This window comes from Tiliqua scincoides, chromosome 5 (genome assembly GCF_035046505.1).
Source record: "Tiliqua scincoides isolate rTilSci1 chromosome 5, rTilSci1.hap2, whole genome shotgun sequence".
Lineage (NCBI taxonomy): Eukaryota > Metazoa > Chordata > Lepidosauria > Squamata > Scincidae > Tiliqua > Tiliqua scincoides.
The window spans coordinates 29093173-29104611 of record NC_089825.1 but is presented as its reverse complement, the minus strand read 5'-3'; positions in this window follow the sequence as shown (position 1 = coordinate 29104611).

Below are 11439 nucleotides of genomic sequence, written 5' to 3'. Positions count from 1 at the left end.
GGTGCTAAAATTGTCAAGGCACACCATCAGTTTTTGGACAATTGACAAGGCACATTGCAGTGCTGTCCAGGGGCTCCCATCCCCCAATGGTCCTGCTAATATATGACCCTCTCCCAAAGTTCTGCAGCACTCCAGCAGACCATTCGCAGCACAGCAATGTGCTGTGGCACACTGGTTGAAAATCGCTGTTCTACTGTTCTACAGGTGGAATTTCCCACTTTCATATATTAACAACAAACAAAAACTTTTTGTTAAAATTGTGCACACATTTATGAGAAATAGTGCCTCTCTTTGGAGATTGCCATGGATGCCCTGATCTCTGCAAATATGGTTACCCTTTCTGAACTCACCAAAATTAGTACTTTTATGTGGGCATGGAAACAACCTCCATGTGGTGATCCTAATTCTCAGAAATGGACAACAGGATTCTCCGGATGTTTCTTATGCACAATAATTGTGTAGGATGGGATCACAATGCCATTTTTAGATGCAGTGGCTTTTTGATGGTAGGCAAATCATATTTTCCCCATAATGGCAGACAAATGGCATTTTCCCTATTCTTGCATTGAATTATTTTGTCACTGAGCGATGTAATCCCACCCCACCCCTGGTGAATGCATCAGTTACCACTGTAAGTGTTATGTGGAAATAGAGTTATAAAAGCTTCATGGGCATCTAATGGCTATGATATCAAGGCCATGAGCAACACCACTTCATTCCAACAGCATTTGATGAACTTTAAACAAGTTTCATGTTTATTCATGTAAAACATTTTTAGAGGTCCAGTGCTCCACAGCTGTAGCACTGAAATCATGAGATCACAAACTGTTTGCTTCATGCAGTGAATGCTGGCAAAACCACACCCTTTCCCCTCCAGCAGTGCCTTGCCATTTCATGAAGCTTCTGCTTCTTTTGTTCCTTTGCAATTGTTGATGATGATGTCCTTTTTAGAATGTTATGTTCTTCCCTTCTCTGGCACTGCAACACACATTTCCCCTGATTTAGAATGTTATGTTCTTCCCTTCTCTGGCACTGCAACACACATTTCCCCTGATTTAAAGCCCCCAATGTAGGAACCATGCAAGTATTACCAACTGCCATAAGGGCAGGACAGGAGCTGTAGGACAGGGAGGGGCTTTGATTCCATGGTAAAGCACTTGTTTTGCATGCAAAAGGTTCCAGGTTTAATCCTTGGCATCAGGAAAAATTTCTGTCTGGAGAGCCATTACCAATACATACATAAAGTATTGCACTAAATGGGTAAGTAGCTTGATTCAGTATAAGGCAACTTGATATGTTCATAGCAGGGCCACACATTATGCAAGCTTGGGATATTGTCCTGTGGACAGTGGGTAGGGTCATGTAGGGAAAATCATTTTTTTTAAAGGGCCTCTGTGCAGATTATCTTTTATCTACTGTCTTTATTTTATTTATTATTTATTTTATTTGCTTATTTGTTATTTATTTTATTTGTTATTTCCTTCCATTCTGGTTAAATACATCTGCCCTTTGCTCTTTCTTTATCTCTTCTCACTCCTGTCTTCTTCTGCCATGCTTCCTATTCTCCATATCTGTTTCTTAAGAAGTTGTGAGTGGTTGTGAAATGTTGGTCTGGGCTCACATTGCTTTGCAATCTGGTGGCTGAGATCAAGCGGGGACAAGTTTAAACTATGAGCCAGAACAGTAACCTCTTTTTTTGTCCTCTCACCCCCCTGCTCATTTTCCTGCCCCATCTTCCTAACATCCCTCATTCTCTTACCCCATCAGGGGACATAGAAGAACACCAAAAAGACCTCTTATAGAGACTCTCAAAATGATGGGAATCCACTATCACTACAGTCACAGAAGACTGCCACTGGACAACTGAAAGCAGGATGCTCAGATGACCAAGGAGATTGAAACCAAAGGACCTACCTGATGGAGAATCAGACTCAAGACTGCTGCCTAGTGAGACCACTCCATGGTGGGAATCCCCTGCCAATCTTCTCAATTGGTCTCATGGATGGGCCAGCCAAGCCCTTTAAAAATCTTACTACCTCCCTTTTTTGGCTGAGAATAGCTTTTTCCTTGAGAAACAGAATATGGCTCTATTTAAATCATATTTAGGAACATAGAAAAATGCCTTCTATTGAGTATGACTGTGTAGGTAATGTACAAGGCCACTATCGGTTTTTCTTTTTTTTTTTTGGGGGGGGGGGGGTTAAAGAAAAGAAAAAAAATATAAAGTGAAAGTAGAGTGAAAAAGAGACAGGTAAAAAAAAAGTGAACGTCATCAGTAGCATAGCTAGAGGGGGTCAAAGTGGCCCCTCTCCCTCTGAAGCCACTCTGGGCAGCTACAGCAAAATGGAAGAGACACCTCTGTTTTGTTCTAGCCACTGGTAATGGCTCCAAGGAGGAGGGACAGCTTGCATTACATGTTCAGGTACCTGCAAAACTTAGTGCTTTGACCCCTTCTAGCTATGGTACTGGATGTCATGTCATAAGTTGGGGCTTTGAAGTACATCTTAAATCTGAAAAAAGATGAAGACAATTGATTCATGCAGGAAGTTGCTTTATCCTGAACCAGATCATTGCTCCATCATGGTCAGTATTGTCAATGCTGGCTGATGGTGGCTCTCCAGGGCAGTGTTTCTCAAACTGTGGGTTGGGACCCACTAGGTGGGTTGTGAACAAATTTCAGGTGGGTCCCCATTCATTTCAATATTTTATTTTTAATATATTAGACTTGATGCTACCATGGTGACTACCATGGTGACTGCATTTGGGGAAATGTTACAGATCTGTACTTTTAACAAGCTATTATGTATATTCTTTTAACAATGATAGTAAATGGGACTTACTCCTGGGTAGGATTGTGGGTATGATTTCAGCCTAGGATTATTAAAATTTTCCTGCTTGATGATGTCACATCTGGTCATGACATCACTTCCGTTGGGTCCCTACAGATTCTCATTCTAAAAGTGGGTCCCAGTGCTAAATGTGTGAGAACCACTGCTCCAGGGTTTTGGACAGGAACCTTTCTCTGCCCTGTCTGGAAATGCTGGGGATTGAACCTGGAATCTTCTGCTTGCAAAGTAAATGTGCCACCACCAAAGCTACAACCCTTCCCTTACAAATAAACCTTTGTTGTTTGTTAGCCCTATGGATGTCAAAAGATTGTCACAGCACTGCATCTAATTAGCTAACGGTTTCTGTTGCTTGCTCACTTTTCTAAAATGCTATAGAATAGAATCAAAACTGAAATATGTAACTCCAGTGAAACAAAAATATAAGCCACAGCCTGGACTTAAAAATGCAGAAGAGGCTCGCTGCAATGCACATGCCAGCAAACCACCCACTTCCTTTTCATAACCACAGTATACACCTGCACATAGCAAAATAACTGTGAGAAAGAGCATCATTCTTTTGCTGTAACTCATTGGTACTCAACAGTTTGTTTTACTCGTAAAGACTGTGCAGAAGGCATGTGCTTGAGAGTTTAAAAATAATGTTTTAGGTCACACATGTGTGACATGTATAACTTTGCAAAATACACATATTTCCAGAAAGGGAAATAAATTATGATGCTCACACTAGAGTTTTCAGTGAGGGACGCAAATACCTACAGTCAGCATGCAACCTCCTGGTTTTAGAAATGGGTGATGTCAGATGCAAGGGAGGGTACCAGGATGCAGGTCTCTTGTTATCTGGTGTGCTCCCCGGGGCATTTGGTGGGCTGCTGTGAGGGCAGCTGGACTAGATGGGCCTATGGCCTGATCCATCAGGGCTGTTCTTATGTTCTTATAGTGATTAGTAGAGGTGTGATTTTTTTTGGTGATAACAAAATGAAAATACATAACACTGCTTTCTGCACTTCTCATTTTGTTTACAAAAACAAACCCAAACTGGCAAAAAAATAAACTGGGAAACTTGCAGAAAAATAAATACATAATGGGCTGGATGGCGGGGTGTGTGTGTGTGTGTGCATGGGTAATGACTGCAGTTGCATCTACTGACACTACACCAACTATATCACCTACCTAGTACAATTTTAAACCAATTGTAATTTATGACAACTTATTAAAAAACGTGTCTCTGGAATAAAAATACACAACACCACTTTCTGCATTTTTCCTCTTTGGGGAAAAAACGAAATCTGTGGAAAAAAATAAAAAAGTGTAAGAACATCTCTAGGAATTAGGCATGAATGTCTAGTTAGTAAATGTGAGAAAGTGCACTTTATATTATATTTGTATTCCTCTCACCCTTTAGAAAATGTTTATAAACCAAAACTAGTGAAAAAATATTTCAATTCTATTCACCAGTCTTTCACCACTGGGCTGCTTCACAAATGTACCCGTGACATTGATTCCCCTCCATGCAAATACCCTCAGGCTTATACTTTTCTTCATAAGGAAGCAGTACACACAAATAGCTGCCTGTCAGACCCTTGATCCATCTAGCTCAGTACTGTCAACAGTGATAGGCAACAGCTCTCCAGAGTTTCAGACAAGGGTCTTCTGCAACCCTACCTGGAGATGTCAGGGATTAAGCCTGGGGTCTTTTGCATGCACAACATGTGCTCTATCCCAGTGATGTGTGGTGAGGTCCAAGCCCGGGGAGGCAATCCACATTCACTCCCCCCCCCTTAAGCTCAGTCTCATAAAAACACATACTCCGGAAATAAATAAGCTTAGTCTCTGAAGCACACTCTCTCACCCCTCCCCCCGAGAAATAATTTTTTTTTTTTAACCCAGCTTCCCCCACTTGGAACTAGGGAGATCTCAGTGACATACTCCCTGTGGCAACCAAAAAGCTGCCCTTCCTGGTGCTATACAGAGTGATCATTCGCACAGAGTCCCTGCTTTTTTCATGGCTTTTTAAGAATAGAGCTGAAGCAACTCTTTCTGCTGCCTCCCCAGAGATGGTTGATGAAGGTGTCCTGCTGTTTTTTGATTGGAAGCCAGCAACTTAAAAAAAAATAAAAATTGGAAGACACCCATGATTATAGCCTAACCTGCTGAGGCAAATCTTCCTGCTGCCTCCCCAGAGATTGTTGACACAGGCACCCTACCAGTTCTTATTTTTTTCACTGGAACCCAGCCTTGATTACAGCGAATCAGCTACTGGGTGCTTCCTTATGTATTATAATGGGTGCGTTATAATGAAGAAAGGAGAAGTGCGGAAAGGCAAGGAGCTTTTTTTTTCCTTGTTGGGTCTGGTAAGGCTCTGCCTCCCCAGACTGCACATCACTGCTCTATCCATGATGTACAGCTCTTTCCCAAACTGGTGTGTGAGTTGGAGGTAGGTGGGTACCTGTTTACATACAACCACTGCAACTGACACAGTCATCACCATTTCAGTCACATATAATTGCATGTGTGTGTTCTTTCCTCCCACATTTAACAAATTAAACAAATGTGAATTTGAGAACATCTGTCCAGGGCCAGTTTTAGGGACAGCCGGCTTCTGAGGGATGCAAGACATTTCTGCTATTCTTAATATTAAAATACTTCTGGGAGATGAGAGGGCACACATTTGTTTCTTGAATATGACATGAATGAATATAGATTTACCAGTCAGTGTGTACAAATCTGGCATTACAGGAATAAAACATGCATGCAGACATCAAAGTTGTGGGAAGGGACTACAAATGCAATCATAAACAAGGCACAGCATTCAAAAGCTGAGCAAATCAGGGGGTGGGGAGCGAATGAAAACATTTTGCTCCAGGGGGTGCCATTTTGTCCAGAGCTGACTCTGTTTCTGACAGTGTAGTTCAAGTGGGTAGACTTTCTACAACTGGACCTTAGAAAGACCAAGGGGACAATTTTGGATGCAAGTGACAACAAAATATTCCAGATCTGGTACAATAGTTGTACTGGCTCTGTTGCATTCCCCCCCCCCCCCGAGATTTTGCATGTGACCTCCCCTGCCCCCAGTTTAATTGGCAGTATACAGCAGTTTGCAAGCTGGGCCCCCATCAGCTGAAAGCTTCCATTAAAACTCCTATGTATTCTTCTGCCTGTTGACTTGAGATGAAGGAGTAGCTGTTTCTCACCAACCTTTAATGGTGAGGAAGGTTCCAAGTGGAAGGAACAGATACAGAGTCAGAACCCTGGACCATCTTTGCCAGATCTGGGTCTACAAAACCAAATAAGGAGATACCTGGTAGAGCTGTTACATTAGCACTGAGCAGCGAGGGCTTGGAGCTTTAGTAGCAGCTCAGGAGGCTCTGCCTCTTCTTGTATCTTCCCAGGGTCTAGGCTAGTCAGGATTTGGAAGATAAGCATGGCTTGCTTCCTCTTCTTTCCAAGGACACCAGCTGGAGTTGCAAATGTGCACAGTGTTAACAGGTTCATCATTGCCACTTCTCCTGAGAACTCAAGTAAGTGAAGAAGGGTCTGAAGCTGAGAAGCGGGTCCTGACAGCGGACATTAGTTCCCAATTACTGAAGGTTTATCAGGTTGGGTATCATCTGAGGTGGCCTCTGACCATCCCTCAGGGGAATATTGAGGCTCTGGGGTTTCCCCATCTGTGTTTGGGCTACCAAAGGATCTTGCATCCCTTCTCTGGAGGTAGTCTCATTGATAAGATGATGCGGGTGTACAAAAACTTCTTTAAAGACTCCCTTCAGTCTTCTCCCTATCACAGGGGAATCCAGTCACTGCCTCCCATGGATAAATAAATTGACCAGATCACAAGAGGTCCATTACTATGCTATTTAAAAGGATTGGCAAAATATATTTGGAGGACAAAAGCAACCTCTGAAGAAGCAGGTGAACTGTTTCAGGATCCCCTCCCCTCCTTCTGGGAAGTACTTCATTAGCTCTAATCAAATGGCATTATATAAAGAGCCTAATAGATTGTGAAGCATCAAAGAACTGCTTAAAATAGAACAGTACTAACAAGATTAACTACTTCTCTGTTGCATTTGGTCTTGTGCTTGGGGGGAGGAGAGAAAGAGTTAACCAGTGCTAAGAGTACATTTGTGCATCTCCGCATAACAACTCCCAAGAGGTCTCAGGGTGAGGCCTTTATACCTAATATGGCAAAGGAGTATTATCTACGTATCAAGAAGACTTATACTGAATCAGGCGAAGAAACCTTTGCATCTGTTTCAACTTTATGTAAAAGAAAAAAAGGCTTCCTGGATGTAGCATGACTTTCTCCTTCTTCACAATCACTTTTTCAGATTGACCTCAATTACTTTAATGTCAGTTTACCCTCAGTTGGGGAAAAAGCTGACAGCTACATCTGGGAGCTTCTACATTCATACAGAGCATGTGCTCTACCACTGAGCTATGACTACCTCTGCACTGACATCCACTGACTCCTGAATAGGACTTGAGGATGGTCCAAATAAAGTGTTTTCTTGATCTAGGGTTGCTATCATACACCATTAGCATGATTCCCATTCCGCAGTGGACTTACTCATGGTGCCTGATGAGTAGCAGAAACTGGATACTAGAATGAAATCTCTCCTTGCTGGAAAAACATACTTAGCCATTATATAAAAATACATCTTCCTTTCTGATGTAGTTTCATGAGCTTAGCATTCTTTGCATAATAATGTTAAATCAATATTGCACACATTAAAAAAAAAAAAAAGAAATTCTACAGGGAATTGCAATTAAAGTAAGAAATTGCCCTTGACTGGAAATGCTAATTTAAACTCTTTAATCAACGACAAGAGATTTAAATAGAGAGGAAATCTGCTATCCTAAAATATAGAATGCAGTCATCTGGTTTGCTGAAAGCAATGCAGTGGTCCTCAGCCTTTGGAACTGTATATTACACACAGGAACAGTGCTGGGAAAAATGCAATATATAACCTCCTGAGATGTTCTTGAAATGTCAGAAGTCAACCAATATGAGAATCCAGAAATTTATAACTGCTGCATCCATGTGTAGAACAAGTGTTCTATTAAAAGGTCATCAGTTAGTACGCTAAAGCCTGAAAGCTTCTGAAGTTTAAAGGTTTTGACCTTTAAAGCCCTTTACAGGCTTAGAACCAGAATCTTTGAGGGATCGTCTTCTCCCATAAATTCTGGCCCACACCCTGAGGTTGTCAGAGAAGGCCCTCTTGCATGTACTACCCCCTAAAGAAGAGGGGGGAGGTGGCAGCAAAGAGTACGGCCTTCTCAGTTGTGGCACAGCAGTTAGGAAACTCCTTCCCATATGAGTTACAAACTGCCCCCTCCGTCAAAGTGTTCCAAGGGGAAATAAAAACATTTTTATTTCAGTTTGGCATCTGTGTAGTGTTGTGTTGGTTTTACAATGTTATGTTTGCTTTTATTGCCACTTTTAATGGCTACCTTATACTGCTTGGTTATCATTTATTGCTGCTTTTATTTTTTTGTGATGCTCCACTGTATGCATGCTCCTATATTTTTAAGCATCACTGATGTTTTTGTGATTTTTTGGTACTGCCACCTCTGGCTTTTTTTCCTGTTTGATTGTTGCATTACACTTGTGTGGATTTTATGGATGCTACCCGAGGAGCCCATGGCAATGGGGGAAAAGTAGAGCAAAGATATTTTAAATAAAGTTAGGCTTCTTTTTCTTTATGTAAGGAAAAAAACCAAACAAACTTCATTTTTCTTTTATTTCTAGGAATTAGGTATTAACCAGGTGCAGTGAAATACATTACCTGCTGACTTACCCACTTGTGGTAATTAACACAGTTCTTTAAATTAGTTGTCACAAAACTCTCAAGATGACTGCAAGGCCCACGACTATGAAATTCACATAGGGGTTCCTGTTCCTTTAAGAGATGCAAGTGGTGTAGTGGTTAAACATGACACAAAAAAGATCACGGAGACCCATATACAAATCCCTGCTCACCCATGTCACTCACCAGGTGACCTTGTTGAGAGGAAAGGATGGAAGGGAGAGAATCCCATTCACCACCTTGAGCTTCTGGAAGGATAAAAATGTCAAATAGTAAATAGATGTTCCAAATGCCTAGTGTTATGAGAAGTTACAGCTACCAGATTTCTTCCGCCTATGCTGCTATTAAGAGGCATCTTTCAAGGGCAAGCATTTACAACCTTAGCACTAAGTTCTATAGTGTATTTCAAGTAGTCAAAGAGCTTCTTGCTATGCACTGTCATTCCGTAATCCTAAATGCAGGTCTGTAAGGTGGATCAGTATGACTCTATGTGCAATCCAGTGGCTGGGAAAACACACTGATGGCCTGCCTGAGGAAGAGCTCCAACATGAAGCCTTTCTTTACCCAGTCCTGCCATAACACTTCTCTCAAAATGGGCTCCAGAATACTGGCAAGCCAGCTGCAGGCTTCATACGGTAAAGCTACGCCAACTTCCTTAAGTGACAGGCCCATCATTTTTATGGCATTTCCATGCTCCTCCCAAAATAAATGTTTAGGGTGGGGTTCTTTGTCATTAGAGCATCTCTCAATGAATGTACAAAGTACTCTGTGTTCCTCAGAAAGAGTTTATGGAAAAGGTCTAATGGGCATTATACACCTATGATAGTGCCCTTTTTTTACTGTGTCTTTGAATACTGGACACAAATGTTTTACTGAACTGCAGAGAACACACTTTCCCAAGGTCATTGAGAGTGCATTCACCTATCTGTATCAGGTTGTGCTTGTTGCTGCTGGAGATCTGGGCGAGGTGGGTGAGCCTGTTCTGTCAGCCAAAGCAAAGGGAATTGAACATACACACAGAGCATTCCATTCTTTTTACTCAACTACATTTGGGCCCAGCATGGAAAAATCACTGGACTGAAAAGAAACCCAAAGTGATCCAGTCTAAAGCCCTACCCTATAGCAGGATCTTCCACCACAAATATTCGGGGGACTTTTGTTTGTCTCCCTTAGTTACTCTTTGGAAGACACTCTTTGGAGAATGTCTCCCTTAGTTACTCTTTGGAAGACACTCTTTGGAGAATGCTTTTTCAACCTTTTTCATTTGCACAAATACAACTTTTTGCAGGGACCACTTCTGTGCATACCTCCACCCATACCGCTAACATGGCTGCTGTGCACAAGAGTGGACAGTTTGCCCAACAGTTAGGGACTCTCCACCTCCTCCACCATGTCTTACTATGGAGTTAGAGGCAGCCTACCTGTGAATGCCAGATGCAAGGGAGTGGCAACAGAATATCGGTATCTTGTCTGTGTGCTCCCTGAGGCTTCTGGTGGGCCACTGTGAGATACAGGGATGGGCCTTGATGGGCTTTCAGCCTGATGCAACAGGGGTCTTCTTACATCCTTCCTGAAGGGCCAGGCAGCTGCACAGTCCCATTTTGCCCACTGCTGCACACTACCCCAACCATCTCCACTTCAAGTAAGGTCAAGACAGGTGGGGTACTGCCATACAGTCACCAGGGCAGTGGGGCCAATTACCACCTACATGGTGTGAAGTACCACTAGTGCTAAGAGGCCGAGTTGGAAGTCCAGACCTTCCCCAGTTCAACTCTCATCTCTGCCATGAACGTACTAGGTGGCCTTAGGCAAGCCAAGGCAAGCCTCAGCCTCAGATCCCTGATGGTATTCATCTTCCGGTGAATGGAAAAGGTATGGGCAAGGAAGACAGCATGGTAATACATGTGAAGCACTCTACGTGCCCAGAAAACATTACCTAAATAAATATTAGTATCACTTGTTGAAAAATACTGCTATTGGGGGCAAGATATTGATAAACTAGGAGTCAGGGCAGGACTTGTGGCTAGTGAGGGTCCCCATTCTCCCACAATTCAAGTACTGAGAACCCTAACTCTGTCATCTCCAATTATTTTCAGACCTAGGATGTAGCTTTAAGCCCAATCAGTAACATCCCCACTTAGGGCCCACTCCTATGCTTCCCTGGAGCCCAGGAAGACAGCGGTGCCAAAATGGCTGCCAAAATGGTAGCCTATGGGCCCAGGGAAGCTCCCAGAAGTCTCCTTGGGGTAAGAGAACAGTTTCCTTACCCCCCATCAAGCCCAGGCAGCCCTGATGGATTTACAACCGCTATTTAGCGGATACAGAACCAAGATGATCTGTGTCTCTGTTTCTAGAGAGGAGGTTTAGGATTCAGCAGCAGCCACTGCTGCTCTCCTTGCCTTCCTCCTGGGCCTCATCTGCCCAGCTCTGACCTCTGCAAACCCTTCATGGCTTTGCAATGTAAAAGGAAAACTAAACTGAACAGGAAGATAAAACTGAGATGGAAAGAACACAAAATATGAAGGGGATAAAGGTGCTGAACTAGAACACAGAAGAGAGGGAGGAGCAGAGGAGGGCACATCATTGAATAAGAGGACAGCTTTTGGTATGCCACCCCAGGACGCCTTGGGCCAGCCCCGAGTTAAATACAAGGGGAAATAACACGAGACAAAACACAAGTTGTTCTGGTGAATCAGAACCGTATTTATTTTTTCCATCGCTTTACCTTTGTACGATGAAAGCAATACCTAATCAGCTAAAAACAGAGTTGGGAAATTTCGTTAGAT